Source organism: Sciurus carolinensis, chromosome 6, assembly GCF_902686445.1.
Source record: "Sciurus carolinensis chromosome 6, mSciCar1.2, whole genome shotgun sequence".
In the NCBI taxonomy this organism is placed as follows: Eukaryota; Metazoa; Chordata; class Mammalia; order Rodentia; family Sciuridae; genus Sciurus; species Sciurus carolinensis.
Window position 1 is genome coordinate 80,620,222 of NC_062218.1, and position 22,302 is coordinate 80,642,523.

The following is a 22,302-nucleotide window of genomic DNA, read 5'->3' on the forward strand; positions in this document are numbered from 1 at the left end:
ATTGCAAAACTTGTTATAAACTACTGGTCTAGACCATTGCAGTTCCAGGTGAAAATTTCAAATATTTCAAGAATGTGTAATCAAAACAATTGGCTAAGGTTTGATTATACCCTCATTTTCAGAAGCAAAATATGGGAAATTGGCTCAAACTCAGAACCATAAGCACAAGTGAATGTCCATTCAAAGCAAAACAAAACAAAACACATTTCAGTTATAGCAATGCACATCAGAGTGGGATCCTTCATCCCTTTCACGTAATAGAACATGGTGGAGGAGATTCCAGGGGACCACAGTGCGTCAGAGCAGAGCCAAGACCAGAAGCCATGCTTCCTAACTCTTGTCCTAGTACTTTTCCTATTATTCTGCCTCTTCCTTATATCCCTTTTTTCCTCAAAATTACCTTATTAAAAGAGACTTAAGACATCTAGAGAAAAATTGTTTTTTTGGAGTGTTTTTAGGAGTCCATGACAAAAACCCAAAATGTCTCAAATATGTACAAGTATAGACACATCTTCATATTATCTTTTTCTTCTGTCTGGTCACAGTGTATTTTTTTCTATTTTATTCTTTTTTTGTTACAGTGAAAGCCTTGGCATAAGTAAAACTTTTCATACATATTCTGTTTTCTGTGAGGTCTTTGGAGTTAAGGTGTACCCCTTATGTCACAGAGCTTATTACAAAAGAAAGTACTATAATTTTGCTACCTCTGGGACCTGACTCTTGATTTCTGTATTTTTAGTATTTCTGAAGTTCTTATCTGAAATGCAATGATATACTTATTTGGTATTTAAAATTTCTTTTTTGCTCATTTTTTTAAAACATGTTTTCTTTGGGCCACATGTCTACAGAATTTACTGTAAAGTCTACTGGGTATCCTTCAAGCTAGCTCAAAAAACTCACATTCTGTAGGTTTTCTACAACTGGGACATCTTTTCATTCCATTTTCAAGATTTGTGTTAACCAGATTGGCTACAAAAATTCTTTAGTGGAAGAATTTTCACTCCATGAAAACTCCAGAAGTTCTATGTGTTTAGTCTCACTAGCTTAAGATAGTTCTCTACAAAGAGTTTCAACCCTCTCTTACTTTACTTCAAATTATCTCTTTTTCTTCCTCCCTCCATTCCTTCAAAAAACATCCATTAATACTGCTTAGGTCATAGAGTATAGGGCTAAATGCTAAAAATTGCATTATTTTCTGATGCCGTATTTCATTTGTGTTGCTGAATGAAGCTTTGACTGTGCTCTATGTGGAAGAAATGGAGCAGTTTTTAAATATTCTGCTGAATTTTTCTTTTCTGGCTTTTTCTTTCTAGACCCCATTAAGTTTGTATCTATTCTAGAGTACCCTATTACTCTTGCTGACTGAACTTCTGGTTTCAGACATCTCCCATGATTGCTGACATCTCTGGAACTGTGTATGATTTGGTATGTATACACACAGAACTTCATTTGGTTCTTCTGTGTATGATTTGGTATGTATACACACAGAACTTCATTTTATTTTCCAAAACACTATTGCTCTGAATTGAACTCTTCTGAACTTCTAGGAAATTAGCAATCTCACTCACATGGGTCCAAATACAGACTGAAGGACTCATTTCTCTCATGTCAGTCACTGGCAAAAATAAACAACTTGGTGTTTTTTCTCTTGATATAGTAAGTAGTTTACTGTGGTCCCATGGAAAATATCTTTTTGTCTCACTATGTTACAGTGATGCTGCTAGATGGTGATCATGTTAATTCAGTTGTTTCAGCTTTGAAATTCTTTTTTTCTGAAAATCCCACACTTAAATATAGCATATGACAATCATACTTAAAGTTTATTTTATTTTTGTGTATACATGTATTAGTCAGTTCTGTGTCACTGTGACCAAAAAGTCCTACAAGAATAACTTAGAGGAGGAAAATTTTATTTTGTCTCATGACTTCAGAGATTTAAGTCCATGGTCGGCTGACTCTGTTGCAGAAACAATCATGGTAAAAGGGTGTGGCCGAGGAAACTGTTCAACTTGTGGCATCTGGGAAGGAAGGGGAGGGAGAGAGAGAGAAAAAGAAAGAGGGAAGAAAGAAGGGGTAGAGGAGAAGATAAACCCTTCCAGGGCATGGCTTTATTGGCCTATTTCCATTAGCTAGGTTCCACCTTGTACAATTTCCTCCACCTCCCTACAGTTCACTTAACCACAAAGCATTAATCCCCTGAAGAGGTTAGAGCCCTCGCCATCCAATCACTCCCCAAAAGCCCCACCTCTGAACACATGAGACTGGGGGATGTTCCAGATCTAAACCATAACAATACATATGTAAGGAATATCAAGAGATTCAATGTGTAGCTGCATCCTGCTGTCCTATGAAAACTGATGTTGAACAGGTGTGTAGGCTTCCAAAATTATGCAAACATAGAGGCACATACAGAGAGTTTTCAAAATACTACCACACTCTACATATTACTCTGCAAATTTCTTTTACCATTTAAAATAACATCATAGTACCCTTCCAGGTTAACATACAAATATGCTTTTTGTATCAGCTACATAATTTTCTATGGTCTGTATATAGCATAATAATGTAACCATTATCTCATTGATGGACATTGAGATTGTTTCCAGGTTTTCATCACTAAAAATGTTATTTCACAACATGCATGTATCTTCTCATTGTGATGCTTTTATTGCTATAGGACAGATGCCCCAAAGTACAATTGCTAGGTCAAAGTGTATATGTTTATTAGCATAAGAAATATTGCTCTATACTTTGCAAAATGTAGTTAACATGTTTCCATCAACAATGTAGAAAGGCTTCCATTTTTTCGCATCCTTGTAAATGCTGTATATCTTACTCTTCTAATTGTAGGCCAAGTAGATGGTTAAAAACAGTATCATGTTTGAATTTCTATGTCCCTTTGTCCACTGATAAGGTCAATATCTTCTTTTGGTTGCTTTGTTAATTTTTATGGTCATTTGGATTTCTTCTTCTGTGACTATACTCTGTTCATAGCTTTTTCCTATTCTTATTTCGAGTTGTTTATTTTCCTTTTTAAATTTGTTGTGCTTTATATTTTAGAACTAGTAATCTTATATGTGTAATTTTTAAAAATAAACTTCTAAATTTAGAACAGTTTCAGATTCACAGAGCTGTTGTGAAGACTGCACAGAGGGTTCCTGTGAGGCCATCTTCCCTCTCCCCCTTCATACCTTTTCTCCTATTATTTGAACATTACATCAGCATAGTACATTTGTCATAATTATTGAACCAATATAATACATTATTATTAAATAAGGCCCATGCTTTATTGAGATATTCTCTGTTCTTTTTCTAATGTCTTTTCTCTGCTGCATGACACCACCCAGAAGATCACATTACATTTCATTGTCATTTGTCTTTAATACTATATGCTGTGACAGTTTCTCAGCCACTCCTTGTTTTTTATTATCTTGACAGTTTTGTGGAGCACTCATTTGATATTTTATAGAATGCTCCTAAACTGGGATTCATCTGACTTTTTTTTCTCATGATTAGACAATGGGCGATGGGTATTTGGGAGGACGATCCCCGAGCTAATGTGCCCTTTTTTATTGCATCTTGTCAAAGATACAATCTATCAACACAATTTATCATTGTTGGTGATGATGATGTTTCTCCTAAGTCACTCTCCCGACATCCTACTTTCTATCCTATCATCTCTGGAAGGAAGTGTAGCTCAAACAAAGAGTGGGGACTTCAGCCTTTTTTTGAACGTGCAGAATTATTTGTAATTTTTCTGCCAGGGAGATTAGTGTCTTCTCCCCACTTATGTACTTGTTCTATCACTTATTTATGTCAGTATGGACTCACGGATATTAATTCTGTATTTGAGGTCATAATCGGATATTCTTTTGTTTTTTTGCCCAGGGTTTCCGAGTATCCATTAGTATTAAGACACTTCAGTGGGCTCTTGTGCCCTTTTGACATGTACCTCATCATTATTCGTTTTTGTTCTTTTCTTTTACTTTCTCTCTTAATGCTTCTTTGCTTTATGGGACTACAAGATGCTCCAGGCACCAACTGCCCCAGTTCCAGAATCAACTGCTTCCCCAAGGAACTCTGACTCCTTTCATTGGGCAATATATTAGGGGAAAAAAAAAAAAAAAAACACCCCTGGACAGTACACATATGCTTGTTGCTATGGGAACATCATTGCTTCAAGCCCTCTCAAATTATAGAAGAAGGAAATGCATGTATAAAATTTGTATATTTAACTATCTGTGTCTATAGTATGCTGAAACTAAATTTATACTGATGTCTCCAAATTCAGACTATAACCACATTTGATAATTCTAGTCTCCTCTTCTTGCTTATCTGTAACTGCCCTTTACAGCAAGAAGCCTGGCTCCCCTCAACTGTCATTCATTTCCTTAATTGTTCCATTATGTTCAGTGGTATCAGAATTACTAACCCATTTATATGTCCAGGGAAGGCAATAAGAGTCCAGTATTTACCAGAGGACTTTTTCCTTTAGTTTTCCAGATTCTAAAGTTATTTAGGTCAGCATCTTTTGCCCCACTCCCTTCTATGAAGTTGTTTCATACATTTTAAATATAATTATTTTTGTCACATTCTATATTCCATTCTGAGATCTCCTGACCTCCTAATTATGTTTTTAAATTTTTTATAACTTAAGGTTCACTCTAAGGTGCTGTAAAAGATATGTTTTGACAAACTGATAGTCATGTATCCACCTTTTAATAACCTATAGAATAGTTTCAGTATCCTAAAACATCCCAAGTGCTTCACCTTTTCAGCTCTTCCTTCCTCTTCCCCCATAACCACTGATCTTTTTACCATCCTAAGTTATTTCATCTTTTACAAAATGTGATATAATTGGAGCTGCAGAATAAGTAGTTTCTTTAGACTGATTTCTTTCACTTGGCAAAATGTATATAGGCTTAATATATATATTTTCATGTGCTTATAGTTCATATTTTTACTTGCTAAATAATATGCCATATATGGATATATCACAGTTTGCTTACCTATTCACTGATTGAAAGATTTTTTTTTTTAGTTGCTTTGACTTTTTTGGTGGTTATAAATACAGCTGCTATAAACATTCATGTGCATGTTTTAGAATGGACATGAGATTTCAGTTAGGTATGTAATTAGGAGTGCAGTTATTGGATCTTATGGTAAGACCATGTTTAACTTTGTATAAAGCTTCCAAAATATCTTCCAAAGTGGTTGAATCCACCAGCAAGGAATGAAAGTAGCTGTTGCTTTGCATCCTTGCCTGTAGTTGATATAATCAGTTTTTAGAATTTAACCACTTTTAGTAGATGCATGGTGATGTCTTCTCATTTTAATTTGCAATTTCCTAGTGATGAATTATGTTGAGAATCTTTTCATACATTTATTTGTCATCTGAGTGGCATCTTTCTGAGGTGTCCATTTAGATCTTTTGGCTACTCTTCAGTAGATCTGTTTTCCTATTGATTTTTAAGTGTTCTGTATATTTTTTGGATAAAAGTCCTTTATTGGATATGTATTTTGTATATTTTGAATTTTTTCCCCCAGTATATGACTTGTCATTTTATTCTCTTAGCAGTGTTTTTCACAGAGAAGTTTTAACTTTTAATTAATTTCAACTTATAAATCTCTCTGTTCTGTTCTTTATGTGTTGTAAATAATTAATTATTAAAACCAAGTACACATGTTTTCCTGTATTTTTCTAGAATTTTTGTAGTTTTGAATTTTACACTTAAGTCTGTAATGCATTGAGCTAATTTTTATGAAAAGTATAAGCTGGAGTTTCTTTTTTGTATTTGAACATCCAGTTGTTCCAGCACTAATTATTGTAAAGACTATCTTTTTCTTTCAGTGAATTGCTCTTGCTCTTTCATCAAAGATCAGATGACTATATCTGCATGAATTTGCTGCTGCACTCTCCTTTCTGTTCCAATGTCTACTATTTGCCAATACTACATTGCCATGATCATTAAAGCTTTATATTAAGACTTGAATTTTTTGTGTGAGTCTTTCAACTTTCTTTAGTGTTTTACTGGCAGTTCTGGGTCTTTTACCTTTCCATATGCACTTTAGAGTCAGTCTTTTAATTTCTATGGAATAACTCGATGACATTTTGGTTGGGATTGTATTGAAGTAATAGGCCAGCCATCTTGGGAAGAACTGACATTTTACATGGGGGAGAGATACTGGGGATCCAATCCAGGGGTGTTTTACTACTGAGCTACATCCTTTGCCTTTTTTTTTTGAGACACATTCTTGCTAAGTTGTAGAGGCTGGACTTGAACTTGCTATCCTCCTGCCTCAGCCTCCCAGGGCTCTGGGATACAGGTGTGTGCCAAACCTGGCAAAAATTGACACTGTTGAGTGTTTCAGTCCATGAGCACAGAATGTTTCTCCATTTATTTAAATGTTTTTTCTTTCTTTCATTAAAGCTTTATGTTTTCCCACATATGGTCCATATATATGTAGTATGTATACATACATGTATACACATACACATACACAAGAATTTTTGACACTATTATAAAAGGAATTGTTTTTTAAGTTTCAAATTATAATTGTTTATTCCTGGTATACAGAAAAGCAATTAACTCTTGTATATCAACTGGTATATTGTGACCTTGGCATACTTGGTTAGCAGTCCTAAGAGTTTTTGTTTTTGTTTTTATTTCTTATGTAGAAAATGATGCCATCTGCAAAAATGAGAGTTTTACTTCATCCTTTTCAACCATTTATCTCTTCTTTCCTCTGCCTGTCTTATAATGCCAATTAGAACGCCTAGTACAATGGTCAGTAGAAGTGACAAGAGGGGCACCTTGTCTTGTTCCTGATCTTAGAGGGAAAGCATCCAGGTTCTCACCTGTATGCAAACATTGTGGGTCTTTTGATGTTCTTTATCAATTTGAGGAAGTTCCCTCTATTCCCAGTTTATTGTTTGCCATATATTTTACAAGTATTATCTCTATTCTGTAATGTTTGTTATATTTCATTCTATTTCTTTTCTTATTCGCATTTTATGCTTGTATTTTAAAGACATCCATTCCCCAAGATCTTTCTATATTAAGTCTCAGACTTCCAGATTCTTTGTCTCATTTCTATTCTTTTATTTTTCTCACCTATTCCTAAGATTCTTACTATCTTAGGATTTAGTGTCATATGAATGCGGGATCAAATTTTTCTGAGTTTGATTCATAGATCTCTGTTTACTAGTTTTATGATCTTGGAAAAAAATTAATTTCTCTGAGCTTCAGTTTCTTCCTATGAAAAAGTTTGGATATAAAACCTCCTCAGAGGGTCCTTGTGACATAAACTTTAGTGTTCAACAAGTGGTTGCTGCTATCTTTATATTTTATGGTGAAAGTTACTTCTTTTGTTTTTTATTCTGGAAGGCATTAAGGCGACACAGTCCAGCTTTGTGGCATAACAAAAGCAATCAGAACATAGCTTCATTTATGGAACTCTTTTCCTCTGTGTGTAGAAAACTATCTTTGTTATACTCTAGATTTGGCTATATTAAATAACTTATAAAGAAGTAATTCCCTTCTAATTATTAGTCTTGACCTGAACAATGTAAGTGGCATTAAATGTTTGTTGCAGGAAAACTTGAGGTAGAGTATGTAAACTTTCATCAGCTATAAATAAATGTGGTTATAAGTTAGAAATTTGCTTAAATGATTTACAGCAATTGTAAGTCAATGTAAGGAATGTTATTAAAGAGTTATTAGTACATAAAAGAGAATTATTATTTCATAATTGACATTCAAATAGGGTTTGTAGTTCAGCATGTACAGTTAGTTTTGGGGAAGAAATTGATGATGGCTATACTTCTTTGTCCCAGTAGATATTCTGTATTTCTCAGATTGACATCACAAATTAGGAGTTACTTGGCTAGAAATAGCTAAGGTTCTGCTGGGAGGAGGATTTAATTGGAAATGTACTCTTGGAATTTCTGAATTTGAAGCAATATGATTGTTGAAAGCACACCAAGTATTCAGAAAGTAATGTGTGCCGACCATGTAAAACCAGCACGAGTCTTGGGCTAGAGTTTGAGCTATTTGGGTGCTAGAAGCCCATTGTTTCCCTTGCCTTAAATTGCCTAACTTTTCCTGGTTTCTCCAGTTATAAAACAGTAATCATACTTTCCATTATTTAGATCACAGCATGATGTGTGAACAGAATAGAATAATGTGGGTCTAAGATTCTTCATTTGTTTTTCATTACTTTCAGGCTAAAGTCCAAATTCCTTAGCAATCTCATAGTGGCTAAAAGTACAGGTTTTGGAGTCAGACACATGTTGTGAGCCCAGATTCTGACTGTCATTCACAGCCATGGCCTTGGAAATTTTCTTGACCTAAGTTTCAGTTTCCTCATCTGTAAGATGAAGAGAATGATAGTCCCTCATAAGAATTGGCATGAAAGTTAAATTGGGCAATGTACAGTGCAAACTCTACACGTGGTGCATTTTATGTGTTCAGTAGCTGCTAGCTGCTGATATCCATGTTACTATGGCAAATAAGGCCTTTGCTATCTGGCTTTACAACCTCATCTGCCATCATTATCCCCATAAATTCACCTCTTTTTGATCCTGAATACACTCCTCTATTATAGTGTACCTCACTTATCTTCTGGCTTTCATCCACCATTAGATGGTATTTCTTTGATGTTACAAATGTTAGCTTATTCAGAGCTGGATCCTCTTTGATTAATGTATAGTGGGGCTATAACCAGTTGACTCAAGAAAACTTAAAATGTGTAGAATTAAACCAATACAGGGATTATCATAAATATATAATAATTGGTAAAAAAAATACACATTCGGTGTATTAATGATTCTGCAAATGAAAATTCCTGTCTGTATAAGACATAATATAAATATATATACAATGAACAGTGGGCCAACTTAAATGTATGAACCTGTTTGTCTAGTTTCTTGATGTTAAATTAAGCCAGGGGAGTTTGCAACAAAAGTCTGAATTTCTGGCTTCCCTTGACAAGGTCGAAGACCTGACATCACTAAACCCCCATTGCTGAACAGAAATGGTTGGTGTTCTCTTATTAGATTCATTTTCTATTCGAATGATAAGCAACATAGTCTACATTAGTGGCCCTTTTTGTGGCCACCCACAGAAAATTCATTCTTTCCTCCAGGAAAAGTTGATTTGAAAAATCAGGATGAGAAAAAGCACTGCTCTTTATCAATTCTCTGGTAGGAGGGTATAACCAAAGAAGCAAAAGCAAACGCCCACACTACATCCCTGTCTGCCTAAACCAAATGTTCTTAAGCATTTTTGATCTTACTGAAGTCTACATGGTCTATTGCTATGTATAGTCTGCTATTGAAATTTCTATTCAAAATTGTTATTGCTTATTTTCTTCTTTGCTCTTCTGAGTTTGTGAAGCTGAATTTGAGTTATTTAATCTCATTAACTTGGTCAATTGGGATACCCCAATTGTCTATATCATATTCTGTTTTTAACTTGAATTTGTGCAGTTTTTATTGTTTACATTGACTAAATTGGGCATAAAATTGCCAGATCATTTTACTCTGTTTTCTAGATACAGCATAAAATAGATTAAGCAAGGAGATAGCATTTTCCTCTGAGCAGAGTGTGGGAATTTGAGGTTCTTATCAGACTTCGAAACCTGTAAAGTTAAATTATACTAGGTTGGCACTTCCTGTTTTTACTTGTCATTGACTATGTGTTCTTCTTCTGAAGTCCTAAGTGAGCTTTCAACAGCATTTTGGGAAGAGATGTGGGGGAGGTGTAGTGGGAAAATATTTAAAAGTTACCTAAGAAGTTTTAGTATCATTTAGCTCAAGTATGGAAATAAACATGGTTTGTGTGAGACTTGGCAACTTTCCATCCCTCTTTCAAAATAAAGCACATCTGAAACACCTTTATAAGGCATTTACTAATTGGCTTTTGGTGTTTGCTAGTTATTGCATTATTACCTAATCTTGTCCAGTCAGACATTCAAAAAAGAGGCTTATGATTCAGGAGATTAGGTACAGACCCTGAAGTTTGACTCACTAGTGCTTCTCACTTACCAGATTCTTGAGAATATCAGTCAACATGCAGTGTCTAATTTCAATGAGGGATAATGGTTTTATTTCCCCCACCTTCAAAACAACGACATTGTAACAACTTAAAGGCAAACTGCTGTAAAAGAAAATAACACATTTCAATGAGTACAGTAAGACATAATTAGAAGTGTATATAGACAATTTTTATAAGATAATGTAATAACAGAGTGACTCAATATTTATCCCCATGTAACTCAAACACATGCATGGTCTTTCTTAAATAAGCAGCAACACTCACAGTCTTTATCACCTGACTTGTGAAATGGGCTCACTGTGTTAACTGACCACACTTTTGGTGGGGTGGAGGGGCGCTAGTTCCTCACAGGTATATGTTTTTAATAAGTGTCTGAACTATCCTTCTATGTGAAACATTTTTCAAACATTCTCCTCTCTAATCCCTGACCCAGTTGGACTTGCTTTCTTGATATCACTTAACTTATTTATTTATTTATTTATTTGTTCTTTTTTAGATATACATGACACCAGAGTGTATTTTGACATATTATACATATATAGAGTATAACTTACTCCAATTAGGATCCCATTCCTATGGTTGCATGTGATGTATAGTTTCAAAGGTGATGTATTAATATACGAACATAGGAAAGTTATATCTAATTCATTCTACTGGTTTTCTATTCCTATAGAAACTGTGATCCCCAAATTGCATTTTTAATTTTCATGTGGACTATCCTTAAACTGAGTCCCTTGAGGGCAGGCTGCAACTTTTTCATCCTCCCCTGCACCTAGAGCAGGGGAATACCTGGTCTCCAACTGCATAATTATTGAATGGCTGAATCTACCCATTAACTGTGGTGTATTTTTATATGTTTGTATTTCAGAAAGCATTACTAAATTATGAAAAGCAATTAGGTCATCAGATATTGGTGGTGGTGGGAGTATTTATCATTACATATGTTTGGTAGGATGGCCCTGAGGATTTCATCAAGGAAATGATCAAAGACTTAAATAATATACTTACATTCAGTAAGTATATTAAATTCAATAATGAAAGGAAATTGAAACAATAAAACATATTAGGTGTCTTAGTGATCAGCAAACATCAACTATACCTGTGAGCAGATAACTGCTGACCTAAATAAAAATTTGTCCCTTTTGGTGGAAATTTTAATATTTAAAAGGTATCATCAAGATATTTTGGGCATGGGTGGGAGAGGCACTCAGGAGACCAACTTATGTGATGTGGGTTCCCACCCTGACTCCTGCGAACACGATTATTTTCTCCTTTGTACTCATTCTAGTAACTTTCTCCTCTGCTGGATTGACTTTTCCTTAGGGCCTCTGGCCTTGTACTTGGCCGAAGTCTTCTACCAGGGCGCCATTGTGGAATCCTCACGCAGGAGCCCTGCTCCGATAGAGCCCATATCTCCTCCACCATGTGTGGGGTCCTGATTCCCCATATGCCCATTGCTGTGGACTATTGGAGCCTGCGCCAGGCTATTTGTGCTCAGCTCTTCTTCTTGTCCCACATGCACTTGAACCACACCGTAGGCCTAGCTAGCACTTGGGCCTGGCCCCTCTACTGCTGGCCCATCACCGCCCACCTCTTGCACCGTCACCTACAGGTGTCTAAGCAGTGGAACCGAACCTTGGAATTTGATGAGAGCCATGTATTGCCTCTAGATGAAATTGGATGAGAGACCATGACTGTAACCCTCATTGATGCCGATCATTGCCCTGGCTCCTTCATGTTTCTCTTTGAAGGATACTTTGGAACCATCCTTTATACAGGTGATTTTGGATATTCATCATCTATGCTGAAGGAGTTGACCCTGACATTGGGGAAACAGATCCATATTTTATACCTAGACAACACCAATTGCAACCCAGCATTGGTTCTTCCTTCTCAACAAGAAACTGCCCAACAGATCTTCCAGCTCATTCAAAAGTACCCACAACAGAACATAAAATTGGACTCTATAACCTAAAGGAAGAATCATTGCTGGAGCAACTGGCCCTAGAGTTTCGGACCTGGGTGGTATTGAGTCCCTGGCGTCTGGAGTTGGTACAGCTGCTGAACCTGGCAGATGTGTTCACAGTGGAAGAGAAGGCTGACTGCATCCATGCTGTGGACTACACAGAGATCTGCCATTCCGCCATGCTGCATTGGAAACAGTACAACCCTAGCCTAGCTATTCTTCTTACAAAGCTGAAAAATTCACATTTCCTACCGTGATATCCTTATTGTTCCTTACTCTGACCTTTCCTCCTACTCTGAGCTTCGTGCATTTGTTGCCGCACTGAAGCCTTGTCAGGTGGTGCCCATTGTCAGTCGATGGCCCTGTGGAGACTACTTTCAAGACAGCCTGAGCCCCAGGCTCTCTATGCCCTGATTCCAGACTCTGTGCAGCAATACACGAGTTCCTCTTCTAGAAAACCGAGCTTTCTCTGGCTGTTAGAAAGGAGGCTAAAGAGGTTGAGAATCCAGGGTGTTGTGTTTGAGTCCCCTAAGGAAAACGCTGATCAATCTCAAGCTGACAGAGACTCCAAGAAGACCAAGAAAGAAAACTTTTCTCCCTGGCCAAGGGACCTTGAGAAACAGTATTCCTCTCCTCCTTTGAGGATTAAGAAGCAGCTGTTTCCAGACCTCTACGGTAAAGAATGGGATGAGGCAGTCCTTTCTGTGAATCCCAGAAGATGGTGACTGTGTTGACTGCCCCCCTTGGGATTTTCAGTGCAGTTAAAGCCTCCAGATGAGAAGTTTACCTCTTTAAAACCCAGGGAGGAAATTGACTTAGAACCACCCTTGATACCCGGAGACAATGATGGCCCGGCAGCCACAGGGAGCAAGAGAGCCTGGATAAGCCATGATTCTCCCCCATCTCACAGCAGCAAGGTTGCCCCTCTTCTAGTTACTGAGATCAGGAGCTTGGTGCTAAAGTACTGTCTGACTCCAGTGAACTTTTTCCAGGCGGGGTTCTCTTCCAGAAGCTTTGACCAGCAAGTGGAAAAATACCATCAACCCTCACCGAAGTAGAGACAGGAGAAAATGCAGAATGACAACCTTGTTTGATATAGCACTGCAGTTTTGAAGTTAGTAGCTGAAGACTAGTAGTGAGAGCTAGTTTGGGATCTTACTTCTCTTTTCAGGATCCTGTGGGCTCACCCTGGAGCAGCACTTCCCAGAGCTTGTTCATTGGAGTCCTTAGTTTTATAGTTCATTATGTTTAAGAAACACTTTTCGTTATGAAGCTTTCAGAGTGTGCATGAGCACATTAAATGTTCTTAATAGTCCTGTAGCAAAAAAAAAAAAAAAAAAAAAGGAAAAAGAAAAAGATACTTTGGGTATTAAAAATTCAAAATGCAGTCTGTAAAAATAAAATAAAAAAAAATTCAGATTGAGAACTGGGGATATAGCTCAGCTGGTAGAGTGCTTGCCTCGCAAGCACAAGGCCCTGGGTTCAAATCCCCAGCACCGCAAAAAAAAAAAAAAAAAAATTCAGGTTGAGAGTGGGGTTCTGTACATATGACTCTTTCTTAATACCTGATGATCCCTTTTGTTATGATTGGTCTACTGACTCCATTCTTTTAAAGATATGAAGGACTCCAGGAAGGAGCATGAGGCCTTCCTCTTTTAGGGCCTTCTAAGGACCTGAAGCTTGCTTCTTCTCCTTGAAGGTTTGCCTTCCTCTGGGAGTGCAAAACTGTAGGGCCTGTTTAGCTGTAGCTCTTCCATCTGCTCACCAAGGCTCATACCCTAGTTACTTACGTATCAGAACACTTTCCTTGAGAAAGCACCTTGGAAATGTTGGATGATGCCTACTCTTGGAGGCATTTATATTTGAAACTCTTCCTTATCTTTCCTTCATTTTCACTTTGGCTTCTTTGCTTCTTTGTCACGACCCTCATTTTTTCATTTATTTGTAAATATATACTGAACACTTTTTATACCCCAAACACCATATTAGATTCTGGAGATAGATAAAAATATATACCACACCCTCTAAAATCTTCCTTCCCAGTATCAGTTTTTGGGGGTATAGGTTCTTTGTAGGATTGGTTCTTTGCTGGTTGTAGCCTCTGGACATGTATTTATATTTTTAAATTTTTAGCTTTTGGCTCTTAACTTTAAATAATAGAGTCCTAAATTCTTTGAATACCTATGGAAGGTCAACATGCTTAAGTTGTCTTTAGTCAACTAATAGATATAGCCACATTATGAGTTTATCTCTATTTTACAAGTGTCTGTTTTACAAAAAGTAATTCAAAACTAGAATAATGCCTTTGCAGCTTTACATTTTCTTTTTTATTATACCTTTGTTAGTGCAAAATAATTATACATAAAAGTGGAAATTTCTGTGATATATTTATATGCACATAGCATAATTAGGTCAATTGCATCCTGCAGTTCCTCCTTTGTCTCTCTTCTCCTTTTCCCCCCTTGATTCCCTTCCTCTACTCTACTGTTCTCCTTTCTATTTTCATGATATTCCCCCCTCCCTGTTTTTATTTATCTCTAGCTTCTGCATATGAGAGAAAATATTTAAACCTTAACTTTCAGAGTTTGGCTTAATTCAGTAAACCTGATATGCTCCATTTTTATTCATTTACCAGCAAATGATATATTTTTATTCTTCTTCATGGATAAGTAGAACTCCATTGTATATATGTACCACATTTTCTTTATCCATTCATCTGTTGATGAGCACCTAGACTGGTTCCATAACTTGGATATTATGAATTGCACTGCTGTAAAAATTGGAATGCAGGCATTGCTATAGTATGCTGATTCAGTTCTTTTGGATTTTTAATAATGGTGTTCCTAATCTTGTTTGGTTATTGCCATTGGGGAAAGGTATGGAGAGGAAAATTTTTATTTAGGTTGAAGAGTCTGACTCCTCTCCCAACTAAACTCTATTGAAATCCTCTGATGAGGTTATGTACTTCTTGCTTCAATTTCTTTTTCTTTCTCTTTTACACTTGTTGTGAGAGACAATGAGCTTGGGTGATCATTTGAAACCAAAGGAGTGATTAGTAGGGAAATTATTACAAATTCCCAGAGTTGAGGGTGGAGAAGCAACTTAACAGTTATTGGTGTCTCTAGGTCAAAGGAAGTAAATATTAGGAATATGCCTTCTTAAGATACAGGAGAAATCAGTTTGAGACAAAGAGGAGTTTTGGATAATTAGAACTTACTAAAATTTGACTTTGATAGTACTTTTCAAAAGCAATGAAAGCAAATGTTTTGATTCTTTCTTACTGTTTATCTTTCCTTTACCCTTCAAACTTGGTGGCTTAAAACAATAGCCATCTTCTAATTCTCTGGACTGACTGGGTTCAGCTGGGTGACTCTGCTTCACATAAAGTCATCTGTGGCTGCAGCTACCTTGGAGTTCATATGGGCTAGAGTTGTCCAAGATGGCACATTTAGACAGTGGACAGTTGATGCTGCTGTCAGCTGGTGGCTTAGCTAGAGCTGTCAAATGGATTCCATGATTCTCTCAGTAGCCTCCTGTGTTCCTCATGTGGTTGCTGAGATTTCCTCACGTCAGGGTGACTGGATTTCCAAAAGCAACATGTAAAAGCCTCCAGCTTTCTTAAAGACTAGGTCTAGAACTGGCACCACTTCCCTTCTGCCATATTCTATAGGTCCAGGAAGTTACAGGGAGTAGAGCAATAGACTCCACTTCCCAAGTTGGGACAGTGACAGAATTTGTGTTTTTTTTTTTAAATCTATTATAGTAAACCTAGATGTAATTAATTAGTATCAAAGCTAATGTTTGAAAAAAGAAAGGGACATGACAAGAACAGAAATTTTAGCACAAGGTCTCTCTTGAGTGCCTGTGATATATAAAAGGGAATGTGCTGCATGATGATCACATGAAGTTGGGCTCAAGGAAAGGTCACCTTAGTCCACTTATTCTCAAACTTGAGTCTTCATCAGAATTATTAGGAGGACTTGCTAAAGTATAGATTTCGGGGACCTGCTCTCAGTGCTTCTGACTCAGTAACCCTCAGGTAAGGCCTGGGAGTTTATATTTCTATCAAATCTAAAGATGATGTGAATGCTCCTGTTCTTAGGAACCACACTTTGACCATTACTACTTTAGAATGTGTAAGACCAGAAACAGCAAAGAGAGAAAAAAAGAAAAAAAAAAGAGGGAAATATAATTCTTTCTTCAATGGTATTTTGAAAAGCCTAGTATTAGTAGTTTAAATGTAAGTTTCAGGCTACAGCAAATGTATTAACATAGGGCTCTTATGTTTGTCAGGGTAATTAACCCTGAACCACATCATCAACCCCTGAGGTATCTTTAGCTTAATACAGCAAAGGTTTCTCCTTACTTATGTGAAGGTCAAGGTAGCTCTATGGCACCATATCATCTGGAACATGTAGTCTTCAATATTACCAAGGCAGGAGAAGAAAAGAGAAGAGAGAGATGAGACAGGCATACCAGGTCTTAACTGCCTCAGTCTGGAAGTGACACACATTACATTGGCTCAGAATCTGTTAGTCAGAACCAGTCACATGACTCCAATCATAGTAAAGGATGCTAGGAAATGCAGGGGAGCATATGGATAGTTAGTAGCCCTAACTCTGTCTACCTTAACACCTATTTATCATTAGTACCATATGTTCTGTGATTAGGCATAGCTGGAAGTAGAATGGATTTCATAAGCCCTCAGAACTATATGCACACCTGTGCTTATAATTATTCTAATATTATTATTATTTAAAGATATTATCTTCTATGAGTAATTTATGATTTTATTCCTATTTTCATTATACTGAGTGTCTAATGACATCACTGTGGGAAATCTGCCATGTTTTCCCCCTGACACAAATAATTTGGTAAGACCTTGTTATCAGGTCTTAGTAGTTGCTCTGTTAAATAGTGGTTAATAAGGCACCATCTCTTTCTCTTTTCTGATTTTTCCAACCACATAATGTAATTGTCAAAGTAATTACTTAGACTGCCAGAGTCTAGACAGCCTGTGACAATGGGCGACAGGGCATTATCAGGACTTTAAAACCATCTTGTGGGTGTTTTTGAAAACAAAAGAATGAAATTCATTTTCATCCCATGCACATACATTCCACTGTTAGCTCAGTATTAGAATATGCAGTACAAAAAGTTATCAGTGAGGAACAAAACATGACTTTGGTTTAATTCATTGAATTTCTTTTTATTGCTGCTGCCTGCCTTTGTTAGGAATTCTTGTTGTGGGGTCTTCATTAAAATTGATACTGTTACTGGCCAATAGAGATACTTCAGTCATGGGAAATCAGTTCTTGGTTTTCCTCTGCTCATGAGATGACGTTGTTTGGCAGGTAAAACCTCAGGAACATGGTATACACCCAGTTGCATCAACTTTGAGTCAAATTTCCATTTCAATTTTATTCTTGAATTCTGCAGGTTTAATCAACACCTCTGATATGTTGAAACAATATAATGATGAGAGGTTTTCTGTAGAAACATGCTCGACTGGTAGCAGCCACCTGACTTTGCTAAACTAATATACTATTTATCACAATTATTAGAAAGCTTCTGAGTTATGTTTTGCTGCCTGAGTTACATGGTCTCAGTTTACACTTAGAATATTCATAGGATTTATCCTTCAAATATTTAGTAGTTACCAGACAGGCAGTTTCTTTAAATAAATAAGTAAGTGACAGATCAGCATTACTCTTCCCACTGAACAGATGAAGAAACTGAGATAATTTCATGACTAGCCCAGCACGTCCTGGTGAGTCAGGGGCAGAGTTAGGATTAAACTGCAGTTTATATGCTTAGACCAAAGTTGCCTTATGTAACTCCAAAGGTAAATTTCTGGAGGCAAGAATGCTTTTAGTTTAATATTTGCTAGAACAATAGAATGACATGCAGTTATAAAAACTGGAGACTATTTAAATCAAGTCATCTGGTCCATTTTGACATCATGGCTGCAATGCGTTTCCTGGGCTGGGTGAAGAAATGCTTGAATATCCACAGAAGGCTGCATGATATAGTGGAAAGAGCAAGAAGATAGAGTTGGAAGTAGCATTCTCCAGTGAGAGCTGTGTGACCTCGGACATGTCATGTAACCTCTCAAGAACCTCAGTGTCTCCTCGTAAAGTGTGAGGAATCAGAGTAGATATTCCCAGTGGTCCAAATTTCTATTGTAAAGTTTCCAAACTTTTTGTATTTGTGTCTGTAAGGATCCTTTTTAGATGAATTTTCACTCAACCCAAATTTGCATGATTTTGGAGATTTACATCTAAGTGGAAATTGTTATGAGAGACATTTCTGTGTCTCTGACTTAGCATATGGAATCTTCTCTCTGTCATCAGCTCTGCTGGGGAGCACAGAGAAGAACTGCGGAATAAGGTTTCTCTGTAAGAAGGCTGGGTGTACAGAGCAGGCACAAACTTGTAGGGCAAGGCTCTCTCCATGACCCTGCTTCCCACTCTTCCCAAGGCTGGAGGCTGAACTCTAACCCATCTCCTCCTACCCCACAGCATCTTATTGATGAACAGAAGAAATTTTGCATGGGGAGGATGTTTACCAGGCTATTTTGCTAACAGTTCCTGCATCTACCCCATCCTTATGCACTTGGTCAGTTTCTCATGGAATGAGTCTGGGGAATTTGCTTTTTCAGCTCATTTCTCTCTTCCCACTCTTGCCAAATGAGATGAACATGGCATCAGCTTCATTGGCATGTGATGGTGCCTCCCTATTTCTCCAAGTCTGTCCTTATGGAAGGAAGTCTGATGATGAGGCTCACCAAGGGCAAAGTCTGGGAGCTGGACTTTTTCTCCACAGAGGTCCAGGTTTATTTCTGAATATCACTGACCCAGAGGCCAGTTTCACATCCTGCAAAAACTGTCTAAGAGAATGTGTCAGCAGAACCGGCATTGCATGTCTAGACAAAGAATTGATATTAGCATCATCAGCCAGCATCCAATCTGTTAACTCTTGTGTAAGCATTTGCTGTCTGTGTGTGCCCCAGGCATTTTGGGGCTTTAAATAAAAACTTTAGCTCTAAGATTTAGACCTAGATCTTTCAGGTTGTTTTTAAAGAGAAGAAATCACAAAGTACTTTATTTCGAGATTAGATATTTTATTCATAACTATGAAAATTTCATCTTTTATTTTCTTCAGTAAAATGGTGGTTTGATTACCAACATCATTCTATTATATATTTCTTGAAATATAAGTGCCCACTGGCATTCTATGTAGGCCTTTTTGCTAGGCTCTGCTAATACATTGGTGAATAAAAGAACCAAGGTCCCTACCTCCTGAGGTTTATGGTTTAATAGGGGAGATTGACCACAAACTAGAGTAACAGGATCTTTCTGTCTCAGTTTCGGCTGAGGCACCAAAGAACAAAGCAGTAGGTGTCGAGTTCCTTGGCTTTCTAAATTGAGGTGCCAATTGACTGCCTCTACAGGATTTTCAGAAAGGGTACCTCAGAACTAGTTCTGCCAGTCTGAACCCATCATCTGCCTTGAGGGCATTAAAGAGAAGGCTGGGTGTTCTCAGAGTTTCAAGCACTGGTAAGGAGGATTTCTTGAGAATTGTCACTGTGCTGTGTGGTCCCTCACAGCATTGAGGGGCTGTGTGTCCCCCTCCCTCAAACTAGTAGAGAGGAGGCTTCTAAGCAACTACACAAAGAGAGCACTGTCCTGGGTTTCATGGAGTTTCGGGGGCTGGGGACCATATGCTAGGTATCCAAGACAGAGACAAGGGTTCAAAGAGAAGACGTGCTGCTTTGAGAATGCCCAGCACCTTCAAAGTTGATTGGCAAGAATTGACTCCAAGAGGAGGCAGACAAGTTCAACTTGGAAGCAACTAGGTGGGGAGGAATGTGTGGAGGAGTGAGGTGACTCTGGAAGAGGTGGGCCCCTGGAATGGAGTGGCAAGTGGGAAGGTGGGAAAATTCTTTAAGAGCCAACCAGAAAGATTGTGGCCTGGCAAGGCAGCTATAGATAAGGGATCTGCTGTCATGGAGGTGGTGGCTCCAAAAACCCCACGAGGAGCAGTCCTGGAAGGTTCATTTGTTCCCACCGGGTGCAGAGGCACCCACCTCAGACTACAGCTATTTGCTGCAGGTTAGATCTATCTTCCCTCTGCGCTAAATGCTTGCTGAAGGGGCCCGCTTCCATGGCTGAAAAATGGGAGGAAAAAGCTGACAAGAGTGCCTTCCAAACGAGCTTTCAGATTTCATCCAAGGAAAAGGACTAATGTTCATGACCTGAAAGTGACTGGGACAGCTGAGGGACTGGTGGAAGACTTTCATCTGAAGACTGGGAAGAGAATTCGCAAGTGGCAGATTCAATGGGGCAGAGGACAGAAAGGACAAATTCCTTTCTGTTTGTGCCATACTAACCCTGGTTTCTTTGCTAGCATAATATGATTAATAAATCATATATAGAATTATAAAACTGTGCTCTTAAAGAATGGCAGGGAGTCTATTCAGATAGGGTCACAGGGAAATAATATTTGACCAATGAATAAGCAGGAGCTAGCTGTGCTGTGTTTGGTGAGGTACGGGAAAGGGGCATCTCCAGGGCACAGGCAGAGGGAACAGCATTGTTTATGAGGTTTATGAGGATTTGAACTACTATATCCAATAACTATTTGATTAGCTTCATCCAAGGATGTTTCCAATCTTTGACTTTTTGCAAATAGCTGAGTTAAATGCTATATCTTATAAACAGGTTAAATACCTCCTTCACTGAAGCATAAGATTTAATTGATTAACATTGTGGGGGAGGAGCACTTTGATAAAAGATAATATCTAAAGACTATAAAGAACAAGGAAGCTTCTGCTGTCAGCTCCAAGCTCCTGATGGTCCCAGATAATATTTTTTTTCTGAGTATTGCTATGACCCTGGCAGCCTCTCTTAAGGTACTGACTACCTTTTACAAATGGTAGGGACAGCAGGTAAAGAAACACAGAGCTTCCAGGAGGGAGGGATGGATGACTTCTTCATGTGTTCTAGGGTCCTGTTTATGTGTTAGGCTTAGAGAAGACTACTTGTTGGAGACATGCCCTCCAAAATAATGAGCAGTAAAATGTCAACAACTTTGTTGGGAGAGGCAGGTGTAACTTCTTGCACTGACACACTGAAAAAGGAAATCAAAAGAGCAAAAGAATTAGTGGCCTGGTAAATGCCTGGAGAGAGGCTCTGCTGGAATGTGGACTCATCTATTTAAAACTTATATCATGGATAGACAGTGACCTCAGTCTGCATCTGTGCAGGTGGCACTTTCCCAGGTCCTGATGGGTTTCCAGTTGGCAATCAGTCTCTACCAGGGGATGGAGTCCTTGAGGCAGGGAGCAATGCACCAAGGCTTGTGAGGGCTCCCAGGAGAGACAGACTAGCTGTCAGTTCAGCTTTCAAGAAACTCTGTCTGATTGGGAGAAAGAACCACACATCTGGCAGTCACATATGCAGAACTACCCCTAGGAGGTAAAGAGAGAGAAAATACGCTTCCCAGGAATACCAGGAAAGACAGTACTGTCTCACCTACCAGAGAGTCCACATCTCTAGTTTTTTTTTTAAACTTTTTTTTTTTTTTTTTTTTTTTTTTTTAGTTGTAGATGGATACAATACCTTTATTTTATTTATTCATTTTTATATGGTGCTGAGGATCAAATCCAGGGCCTCACAAGCAAGCTCACAGGCAAGCACTCTACCACTGAGCTACAACCCCAGCCCCCCATGCCTCTAGCTGTTAACTATTTGCTTTCCCAACAACATATGCTCAACAGAGCAACTGGCAAGTACAGTGTAAAAGGTCAACTATCTTCCCTTTAAAGAATATTTTGTAAATAGAGAAGAAACTTTGTATGTCAGAGGAAATATTTTGGGCAGTCTTTCCTCTTTTCCCTTTGGTGGGAAGCACTAATTTGCCTTTAGAACATGCACCTTTCAGAGAGGAGCTAATCTAAGAATTTCAAAATTCTAAAAGAATTTTGAATTAGAGTGCATTGTAACTAGTTGGCCTTGCCAGCATCATACATGGATATCAGACCTTAATATATGCTTTTTGATTCTCTTAATCTATCAAAATGTATAAATGCATTCTACTGTCATGTACAACAAATTAGAACAAATTAAATTTTTTTTTTAAAAAAGGAGAAATTAAAAAAAACAAATAGCAAGTAAAACATTTGTCAAAAATTTCACTTCTCAGTCTCCAAGTTGATATTGTGATCTTTGAATTTATTTTTTCCTTGGTGGCACATGACAGTAGAAAGAACAGACA

At 37.7% G+C, this 22,302-nt stretch overlaps 1 long non-coding RNA gene and 1 pseudogene across 1 annotated transcript in view; both read left to right on the plus strand.

Moving 5' to 3' along the window:
- Positions 1–22,302, plus strand: part of LOC124986510 (uncharacterized) — a 209,999-nt gene that overhangs the window by 151,495 nt on the left and 36,202 nt on the right. The gene's annotated exons all lie outside the window — the stretch shown is intronic.
- On the plus strand, positions 11,482–12,844 carry LOC124986509 (5' exonuclease Apollo-like; annotated as a pseudogene).